The following is an 11,367-nucleotide window of genomic DNA, read 5'->3' on the forward strand; positions in this document are numbered from 1 at the left end:
AGGTCAGGAGTGAGGGGATCAGGGGGTCTATAACCCTTGCTGTAGTTTGGAGGGGGAGGCCTACAGTTCTCACTGCAGTGGACAGGGAGATGGGATTGAGCAGGTAAGTGTTGTTCCAACTTTCAAGAGAAAGATTGGTCGTTAGTTCTTCTCAGCAACAGATGGCCTTGAGGAGATACTGGGATAGTATGACTAGGCCAGCTTTATTTTCACAGTAGTTGACTGATGTGACGCTAAATGCCTAAGGCCCTGTGCTAGGCACCTCAGGTCTGCTCTGGAGAAGAGGGAAGGTTTGATATGGTTAATGTTGGACCATATGTGACATGTTTAAGCCAAACTAAACAACATGCATGCTTGGACAGCTAGAGGTTTTTACCACAGTAAGCTCAATTTTATTGGTCTGAATGTAATGTTTGTAGGTATGTCTTTTGAAGGAAGTGAAAACATAGCAAATGATTCTTCAGTCATATAAATAGAAATAGGAGGTGAGAAATTATAAGAGAGAGTAGAGTAAGGATATACTATGTTTGAACCAAGTCCTGAATAAACACTCTACTACAATATTCAGTAAGGATGAAGATCTAATTGTGGATGCTCATAGAGTATCAAATAGCAATGAGGAGGTAAAAGTTTACCTCAGATTGCAGAGCTCAGATGGATTACTATGAAAACTTGAAAAGACTTAGAAGTGGCAGGGAGGAAGAGATGAACAATCTCCATGTAAGCACACTGATGCACAAAATAGCAAGTCCTTTAGCACACATCTCCAATGAATCTGGCAACCTGAAGAATAGCAGAAATAGTGCCTATTTGTTTAAAAAAAAGAAATACAAATGACCTAGGCAATTCTAGGTCTTAAAATAGAGACTGAAATACTGAAACAATAATCAAGGATATGGTGGTAAACAGAAAATGGGACAAAGCACAGCATGGCTTTATCTAAGGAAAATCATGTCTGATCAATCTAATATCCTTCTGTGACAGGTTAGCATGACTTCTTGAACAACAGGTGATACAATGAACCTAGTCAGTCTAGATCTAAGCAAAACATTTGATTCTGTGCCTTGCAGAAAATTATTTGACAACCTAGAAAATAAAGACCAATGCTATAACCATAGGATAAATATGGAATTGGATAAAAGGGAAATTACAAAGAGTTATGTTGAGTTCTCATACTAGAAAGAAGTTGCTAGTGATATTTTTCAGGATCTTGTGGCCATCCAATTTAATCTACTGAGGACTGGTGAAGGAAGTTGTGCTCTTATGTCATTTGTGGGTGACACAAAATGAAGAAATATTGCCAAGATGGGGCAGGACTGGTATGTTATACAGGAAGATTTACACAAACTTGAAGAATGGAGCATTAGAAACAGTGTAAAATGTAATAGTAAGAATTGCAAAGTGAGTGACATTTAAGGACTAATAATGAGAATTTCACTGACCCAGGTTGCCAGCCTTTTGGCTGAATGCTTCTAACTAGTAAACTACTGATAAAATTAAAGACACCAATACAAACATTTAGAAGAATGAACTAACCCCTTTATTGGACCTTGTAAGAAAGGCCTGAGGCTCTTAACTTCAATAGATGATTTATGTGGAAGGAAACGCCATCTTCCATCCCAGAATAAGGTGTCTCAGACGCAAAGAAAGACAATATTTAAGATGCATCCCTCTACAGAACGATTCCAATTGGCAGTTTTAGGTGACTTTTTTGCCTATGCTGTTGCCTCTTGTGATTCCTATGTTGAGATTCCTACTTTTCCTGAATGCATTTATTTCTTAGGCAGTTACTACACCAGCGGCTCGACTAGAAAAGATAATGGAAAACAGAATTACAAATATATATGCTAATTAGTATACATATAATGTCATATATTGTATATGAATGGGAGCCTAGGTAAACAACTAAGGAATGTGGAATCTACCTCTTGGGCAGAACTTTACAGTTATGTCAAATTAGGTGTACCTACTCTGGGGTTTAGCATTGAGTTTCTTTGTGAAGTTAGCCATAAGTGTCTTTCCCATAGACTTTCAGTGAGACATAGGCTTCTGAGGACGTAAAACCTTCCTAAAATAGTACTTCATCAAGTTACTTACAAGAATGAGTGTAGCAATGCCTTAATAGCTTTGGAATTTTGGTCTGAGAGTCTAAGTAACATCTCACTTGTGAGTCTTAAATGCTGGAGACACATGCACAAACACAAAAAATTAAACTGGTCCAAATGCTTCAGTATGGGGGCCTATAGTTTGGCACATGTTAAGGCACCAAAATAAACAGCCTGATTTTTCAGAGGCCTGAAACCTCACAGTTCCTACTGAAATCAATACAAGCAGTGAGTTGCATCTTATAGTTAGTTGTGGTCAAGAAGGAAGAAAAATAAATTGCTATAACCCTCCATGAACACACAGTATGTCTATATTGTAAATAATCTTGTATTGCTGGTTAGTATGAGAAGCATATATCCAATACAGTACAGAACTTTTGTTAATGCAGTGCCTATGTCATTATTTTGGCTTTTCCCCAAAGCCAACACACAGGATTGTCTGAACCCTGTATCTTTTATATAGCACCTCTGAAAGCTTTGCTATTTGAAGTGATTTGAGTGAGGAAGCAGCTACAAATCTCTTTTCCCAGCATCCCCCAAATAGTGCAATTCCATTTATTCTTTAAAAGGGATTGCCATGGAAAGCCATGAAATATTGAAGTTTTAGTAAACTTACAAATTCTGATTCTTGAGTCCTGACTTCCAGCTGATGTAATTTGTTTTGTTCTTGCCTTCAGGTAGGAGACTGTGTGTGTGTGTGTGTGTGTGTGTGTGTGTGTGTGTGTGTGTGTGTGTGTGTGTGTGTGTGTGAGAGATACTAACTGAGCTGGCTGGGGCATGAGGGTGCTTAAGTGCCCTGCACTCAAGCACCCTCATGACTCAGCCAGCCCGTCCACAGCACATTGAGTCTGGCTGGGGGAGGCCCCGGGTTGCGCGCTAGCAGTCCCCCGCCCCGTCCACAGCACATTGAGTCTGGCTGGAGCAGTCCCAGGTTGGCAGGCTGACCTGCTGGGCCACCTGCCTGCCAGGGCTGCTGCAAACTGTGCACCCAGGAGTTTCCTGGGAGCAATAAACTGTGGAGCAATAAGCAAAAGCTCCTGAATTTATTGCTGCCCCACCACAATGGCATATGTAGACATGAATGCCACATACCCCTGGAGGCTGGGAGGGCATGGCAAGCTTCTGCAGGCACCGGTGGTGTTGTCAGCAGCAGGAGCCTGGTGGTGGTGAGTGGTGATCTCCCGCAGGCTGCCACAGTGCTGTCAGCAGTGGTGGGGAGGCAGGGAATGGTGAGTGCTGACCAGCAGTCAGCAACCACCCACAGATGCCACCGGCATTGTTGGCAGCGGCCAGTGGCGATCGGGGACCACCCACAGATGCTGCCAGCAGTGTCGGCAGTGAGCGGGGAGAAGGGGTGGTGATTGGCAACTGTCCACAGGCATTGCTGGCAGTGTCAGTGGCACCTTTCTGCAGGGGGTGCGCCACCAAGCTCAGTGGGTTCACATGTACCCGCGTGCACCCCCTTTGCATCACCAATATATGTAGATGTGCCCATTATGCATGATATTAATCCAGAGCCAAAAGGCTCATAATTTACCACTGTGCTTGGCTCTAGCAAAGTCGACAACATTTCAAACCATGGTGACCCAACAGCTCAGTACTGCTTAGTGGCAGCATCTACTAGAGTGGCTGACTGCACAGTTGTTACTGCACAGTCATTTAGTACTTGCTTAAGCAGTACTAAATGACTGTGCAGTAACTGGCATTATATTTTATTATAAAACATAATAAAATATATTTAACTATTTAGTTTTGCAACCTATGTAATTATGTTTAACCTATTTTTTGTATATATTCTAAATGAAAGTCAGGAGATGTAATGCAATGAATGCCAAAGGGATAGAGCTATGAAGTTAAATATGATTTAGTTATTTTATTTTTTTTTAATCTTTTACTTGAAAGATTTTAGTTTTCTATGTTATTTCTGTTCACATAACTTTTTAATGGAGATCCTTTACTTTGGGACAAAGTAAAACTTACTGAGAAATTTCAAGGAGAGAGGGTGAGGTAACTTTTTTTTCTAATGAAGAGTGAGTTAAAATCCTTAAATAAAATATAATATGGTAATATTGAAGAAAAATGAAAAGAAAAATCTCCCCTTTTGATATATCTAACTGTCTTCAAATTACCCTAAGGGAGAAGGGCAATATGGACAAAAATGTTATTTCCCGTACATGGAAATGGGGTCTAGCAGGTGTCTTGGAAAGAAACACAAGGTGTTCAAGCTTTTCCTCTTACATTCTGATGAAAAAAAGTAAGGTACAGACCCCTGCCCTATCTTCTGGAAATATAGGAGAGAAGAAAATAGGCTGGGCCTGGAAAACAATGTCTTAGATGGTTCACTGGATTTGCCCATCTTTTTCAATTCCAAGGTTGGAGCTGAGTTGCCTTTACATCAAAAGTAGAGCTAGCAAATAGGGTGTAGATGGAAGTAACAATTTTCACCTGATCTGGCCACAGAAAGTAGCCTACAGACGTGACCAAACACAAGGGCATGGCTTCACACTGCTTAAAAAATGGCTGATCGGGCAAGAATCTGAACCCTCATTGCATAAGGTTCAGATGAAGATGTTTCAAAACAGAGCATCTTCAGTAATTTCTGTCTGCACTGCCTCCCAGCCTGTCACTGTTTTCAAAATGGGAAGGAGGAAAGGGAGCTCAGTCTGGGAGTTTTTCAGCCCCTGCTGGAGGGTAGGGTGGGTGTAATGCAGGCCCCCTGAAGTGGGAAGGCTCCAATTCACCCACCCCACCCTCCAGCACCAGCAGGGGAACCCCTAGAATGAGCTACTTCTCCTCCCTTTCCCTCTTCCCATTCTGAAACACAGACCGGCTGGGAGAGAGGGGGGGCCATTGCTAGGGAAAACTGGCTGTAAGCTCCCAGCCAGCAGATAGATTCCCCTCCCCCTGGGATCAACAGTGAACTTCAGTTTGGTCTGGGGATTAACTCAGAACACTTCCTGCAAAGCATTCTCAGTGACAGCAGGGAGCTGCACTTCCCAAGCATAAACAAGAAACATCAGTTACATGGGAAAAAACATCTATTTAAGGACAGGAACTGAGTGCTCAAGGTTACTGATGATCCTGTCAAAGATTCACAGAAGTCTGAGAGGCATTCCAGCTTCCAAGCTGCAACTCAAACAAAACTTGAATTCTTGGATGTTTACCCCCCTGTTTCTATCAATGTTAACAATGCTACAATCATATAATTATAACCAAACGAGTAAATGAGCGCTACAGTTGATCTGCCATGATGAAAAGACAAATAGTGAGGAAAGCGTACTAATATAATTAAGTAGAAAAAGCATCTTTGTTTGGATCTGATAAGACAGAAACAGATTTCTAAATTCCTTTGATATGTCCTGAGCACCAAAAAAATGCAGCAAGAAAACTGTGATGATTTATGATTTAATTTCTCATAGAACATAGATTTATTATTTAGTTTCTCATGGTGATTAATTTGGGTCACTATTGGCCTAGATGAACACTAACCAACAACCTGAAATCAAAGGATCCTGCATTTCTTTACCAGTCTTGGAGTCAGTGTGGTCTCCAAAACTGGAGGAAAAAGGAAAGGTTGCCAAGACGCAAACCACATGGGCACTATAAATGAGAACCAACATGTTGATTTGCAAATAGAAATTAGCTGGAAGTCAGTACAATCTTCAGAGAATAGGTATCATATATTCTTGGTTTAGAAAAAGCCAGTAAGGAAATATATAGTCATATCTAGAACTACCAAACTCGGGTATAAAGTTTACTGCAGTGAAATAATTTGGAAGCATTGTTCTGAAGGCTTTGTGAATTTCACATTGGGAAGAAAAAGCATTTTTACCACTACTACAACCTGGACATTCAGAAGTAATCAAGGGTCCAAAAGGACATAAGTTTTGCAAATACTTTCAGCCCATGGTTTCAGCTTTGACACAATTTTCATAATAACATTTCATGACAAAGGAAGTTCAGAGATTGTTTCTATAAGAGGTGAGATCATTCATATTAAGGAATGGGCTCTGGAGCATGCGCCCAAAAACCCCTAGTTTTCATACACCATCACTTGGCTTTCCTGATGGGAGGAAAACTGTCACTGCACGTATCTACACGTGCATTTATTCCGGCTTAAATTTGCTGCACAGTAAGCAGGAATAGGCCTGTGTCTACATGTGCACGTGATAAAGCAAATTAACACTGTGTGTGGTCTGACTTGGGACTAAAGTTAGTAACACACAGTGTTACTGCTCAGTAAGGCGTCTACATGTGCATTATTGCTCAGTAACTAATTGGACGTAAATTTGATACCTGCATGATGCAGGTATTACATTTATACTCAAATTGATGTGAGTCAACATATTTACTGTGCAGTATGGGCATGCACATGTAGATGTGTGCCCTTACTGTGCAGCAATTTTGGTTCTGCGAAGTAAATGTGCACGTGTAGACATGCCCACTGAGTTATAAATTTGATCTCTTTTTTAATTTGTTACATTTTTATTTCAATTACCTATTCTGTAGGTTCAGCCTAGTATCTGAAAATATATCTGTAATCTTCCTAGTTCAAAACTTATTTTCATTTCTAACAATTCTGCAATTAGATCTTAGCTCCTGCCTGATCTAAAAAGTAGATTAGAATCCATCTTGTTTTTCCATAGCTGCATGGACTCTGTCATACTAACAGGAAAAAAAATAGCTATGTGCAATCTTACGTTTTTTGTGCAAATATAGACAGAGCAATTTGATAAAAGATGGGGTAGTGTTTAAGTGCTATTGTGTAGCCATGATTGTCCAGGAAATATATGAGGCAAGATTTTTTTGTGGGTGATATCTTTTATTGTACCAATTATGGGGTTGGGATATTCTTAGGCTTAACAAAGGATGCCATTTCTACATAATCACTTTTTTATTGCATTAAATGTGACTGTCATAGCAACAGCACCATAAAAAGAGATAGTGGGGTGTATTCTGGAGGTGGACCTCTACAATGGGGAAAATCATAACAAGGTGGGTTTATTAGTAGTAGTATTTATTTTTGTCCAAATGGGCTATTGATAACAACCTTGGATCAGGAACGTTTCCTAGTAAATTAATAACCAGCTGGAGTAAATGGCCTGTGGAAAAGCCTTGGGCCATCAACTCTCCCAAATGGTCATTAATCTTTAGGAAGTGTCATGGGCTTTGATCATTATTGCTTAATTAGTGTACTAATATGATGTGCAAATGCTGAATTATATTGGCTCTCAAAAAAAGAAGAATCTAATCAGCCTTTTCAGCTTGCTTTAGAATTGGAGAAAAGTAATCTATTTTTTGTCAGTGAGATGCAGTTTTATTTTATTCAGCTACAGTAGGCAACAACAACAAACTAATAAATAATAGAAAGCTTTTCATGTATTGTACATTTCAAATATTTGTGAACTGTTGACTGTACATGAAGGGCAATGATTAAAGCTGAATTATCAGAGAATAATAATTACACACTGATTTCCAAAATCCTGTTGTAGCTGTGAGTACATGCCTCACATCACTCAGATTCTACAGTGATGTGAGGCATAAAAAGCTGGAGGTTTTAAATTGTAACTTGTAAATGCATAATAGACCAAGAAATGCTTGATGATGGCCCAGAGCTGGCTGGTCACAAGGTATTGTACAATATCCTTCCTTTCAGAAGCTAATCATAGACAATAATATTTACTATTAAATATTTATATATTTATTAATATTTTCTGATGAAACTTGTTGCTTTGTCCCTTACCTAGTTGTGTGACTGTGAATGGCAAGGGTTGTTACATGTGTGTTTGCTCAGGCCCAGTCTGTCTACTGTCTAATGGTCCAATCTGTCTACTGTCATGATTAAACCTATTACAGAAAAAACAATGTTAAGAGATTTTAAAACTGACTAGGGAGTAACTTGTACAACTGTTAATGAGATTTAGGTGAGATCCTTTAGTGGGATATTGAAAAGTGCATCTGTAAGCTAGATTTGACTCACAGGTCTATGACTTATTATCAATCTGCTGACCTACCCAGCTCTCTAATACAAATCTATAACTAAATCCTTAGTTTTATGATGCAGAAAAAATATAGCTTTTTGGCCTTTGTTTTAATGTTAGTTGGCTGTCTACTGTATGTTTAGGTAGCCTCTAAAAATTTCAGTTAAACAGCTGGACCACATTTTAAACAGTTATCTATCAATATGTAAAAATCAATGTGACATTTTACTTGCATATAAAATGTATCATAATCAGTTTTAACTAAGAGCTTATTTTTCATAAAATGTCAAGTACATTCCTTAGAATAATTTCTCAGCCTTAACTCATTTACTTCATAACCTTTTCAGAGTTTCCGCCAGTATATTTGTGGATTATCTTATTTTTTTTGTATGTATAGAATGCATGACAGGCAGGGAAATTCATGGTCTTCTTCCACCTATTCCTCCTCCTCCTCTTCCTCCTCCTGACACTTTTTGGGGAAAATGGTAAAAAAACCTCAAATAACGCCCCCCCCCTAAAACCAATATAACGCAAAAACATCCTTTGTACCTAGGGTGTACCTGTGGGTAGGAAAAAATATAACAGCCGCAACATTCAACAGGCATAGGAGAAAGAGAAGAAACTTCTTAAATACTTTTAATTTTAGGATTATTTGATTTGCTTCTGAGTTTTGCACTGTGGCCTCTAATGTGGCTCCTTGATCTCTTAAATATTGTAGCAAATGCATTTTTGCATCTTCAGTGTAGAACATTAGGTAGGAATGTTACGGGTGCGTCTACGTGTGCACATTCTCCCCAGGGTTGCAGATCTTACTCCTTGGGGCAGCAGGGCCAGCATCTGCTCCCTGCTGCTGCTGCTGACCCCCAGCTCTGTCTCTTTGCAGGCACTGTGGTGAAGCACCTCTTCCATGTGGTTCCTACTCCTTGGCCATGCCCTTGTCCAGGGTGCAGCTGTCCAGAGTCGGCAAAACAAGGACAGCTATGGCAGGGCCCAGAGAGCTGGCACAGGAAGTATGTCTATCACTTCCTCCCTGTTGAGGTGATCCTATCACTGTCTGTGTGCACCCACCTGTCCTGAACACCAGGGCCTCCAACTGAACCCAGGAAGACGTGCATGACTTTGTGGTACTCTGGGACAGGGTCACCATGCTGAGGCAGTTTGAGTGCTGTGGGCGCTCGAACACACACATGTATGAGGCCCTGTCAGGTGGCATGCCTGTGCAAGGCCACTCCTGAATGATGTGGCAGTGCTGCATGAAGGTCAAGGTCTTGCAGACACAGTGGCTGGCTATGACTGAGTACAATTGTCAGTCCAGTCATCCCCAAAAGACCATGCCCTTCATGTGGCAACTACTCCGCAATTTGGCACCCTGGAAACCAGGTCACATCCCTGCAAATGTAACCAGAAGAGGAAGCCTGCCCTCACCTGTACCCTGCCCTGATGCCTCCGGTGACACCTCACCAGAAGATGAGACCTTGGGCCTTCAGGGCCCCATCCCACCCTCCTGCCCTGCTGCTGCATCCACCAGCAGCTCAGGGAGCCCTGCTCAGTGGCTGTCTCATCCTCAGCCCAGCCCCACACCCTGCTATGAGGAGCAGCTTGCCATGCCACTACTGAGCACCAGAATCACCATCTCCTCCTGGGGGCGGGGACCCTGGCTGGGTGCTAGCCCACCACACACCATGGGCCAAGGACCTTGGGCACAGCCGGATGCCATCGCTGGCCGGGAGTCCCACACTGAGCTATGAGCCTTGCCAGCCCTACACATGTGGTTAAGCCCTGCACTGCACTGGGAAGGAGGCCTCCCAGTCCCTGCCTTCACTCCCTGCCTGGCCTGCCTATACTCCCCGTGGCATCAGGTTCCCCCTCCACACCCACAGCATGAAGACAAGCAGGACACAGTTCAAAAGTTTATTAAGCAGCCCATGTCCCCAGAGCTGGGTGGGCATGGGCCTCTCACACCCTGAGGAAGGTGCCAATGCAAGCAGTGATGTCCTCCTCAGCAGTGGGGGGAAGGACATGTAGTTCTGCCACAGGTAGCCCTCCATGTGCCAGTTGAGGTTGTAGGGCAGCCCAGGTTTGCGCCCCCGCCTCATGCTGTTGTAGCTCACAGTCCCAAACTAGGAGTGCAGGTGTTCCTGAAACACCAGGAGGATCAGAAATAGTATGGTGTAGTGGCTCAAAGTGCTGGAAGCTGGCTCTGGCTTCAGCATAGCTGCCCAGTGCTGGCAGACATGTGGCCAGAGGCTGGAGCTCCCCACACAGCGGCGTGTCAGGTCTGGACTGACCCAAAGTTAGTCCCAAGTCCTAGCACATGTAGACACCTGCCAAAACTCAATGCACATTAAGCTAATACACATTAAATTTAAGCATGCTTAAATGTATATGTAGATGCACCCTTTACGTTGTAAATATATATAACAGTCTTGCTACTTTTGTGGTGTATAACACCAATGTACAGCTTACAGAATGTAAAAATAAATGTTTACTTTTTGCCACTAGGAGAGAGAGAGTAAAAAGAAAAAAAAAATTGCCTAGAAAAAATGAGTTGATCCATGTTCTCTGTCTTTTTCCTTGAGCTCGGATGCTAGATATTCTTACAAGATTTCCCCATACATTTTTCCTGTTTTGTTTGGCTTCTAAGATTGAAAAAAGAAATTGTATTTGAATTTCTGACAGGGTGCATCTACATGTTCTATTAGCATGAAGAAATAAACTCTGGCACATACCATACTGGAGTTTATTGCTTCAGGGTGCCACATCTTCATATGTGCCCACAGCACATTGAGCTGGGTTGGAGCAGACCTGGCTAGCAGGGGACCCGGGGAGTCAGCTTGCCAGCCCAAGGCTTCTCTGACATAAATCAATGTGCTGCAAAGGGGCTGGTTGGGCAGCCCCAGCACTGAAGCACCCTCATGTCCCAGCCAGCCCTGTCAGCATCTACATATGCATTGCTGTGCACTGAAGAACACTGCCTCAAGATAGTATTTGTGTTTACAAGTACTAACCTGTGGCAGAGTTAATTAGCTTTCTGTTGGCTAATGGGGTCACACATGTAGACATTGAGATTTTACTGTGGACCTAATAAGGCACTTCTTCGGTGAACATCTCATGAAGATGTACCCACACAGAAGTAAAACTCTTTGTACCTTATTTAGCTCATCAGTATTAAGTAGAACGGAAGAAGAAGTGATTTAGGTACTATCTTCAAAGGACTAGTATGCATTTTAAAAAACACCAACAGATACTATCTGGCAACCATAATTTTATATATATATATA

At 41.9% G+C, this 11,367-nt stretch overlaps 1 long non-coding RNA gene across 1 annotated transcript in view; it reads right to left on the minus strand.

The window, feature by feature from the left end:
• Positions 1-1,517: 1,517 nt before the first annotated feature.
• LOC112551067 overlaps positions 1,518-11,367 on the minus strand; it is a 31,748-nt gene continuing 21,898 nt past the window's right edge. Inside the window, exon 3 of the long non-coding RNA XR_003095212.1 lies at positions 1,518-1,807. This is a non-coding gene — a long non-coding RNA (uncharacterized LOC112551067). The remainder of the gene's footprint in view (positions 1,808-11,367) is intronic.

Source organism: Alligator sinensis, unplaced genomic scaffold (genome assembly GCF_000455745.1).
Source record: "Alligator sinensis unplaced genomic scaffold, ASM45574v1 scaffold813_1, whole genome shotgun sequence".
In the NCBI taxonomy this organism is placed as follows: domain Eukaryota; kingdom Metazoa; phylum Chordata; order Crocodylia; family Alligatoridae; genus Alligator; species Alligator sinensis.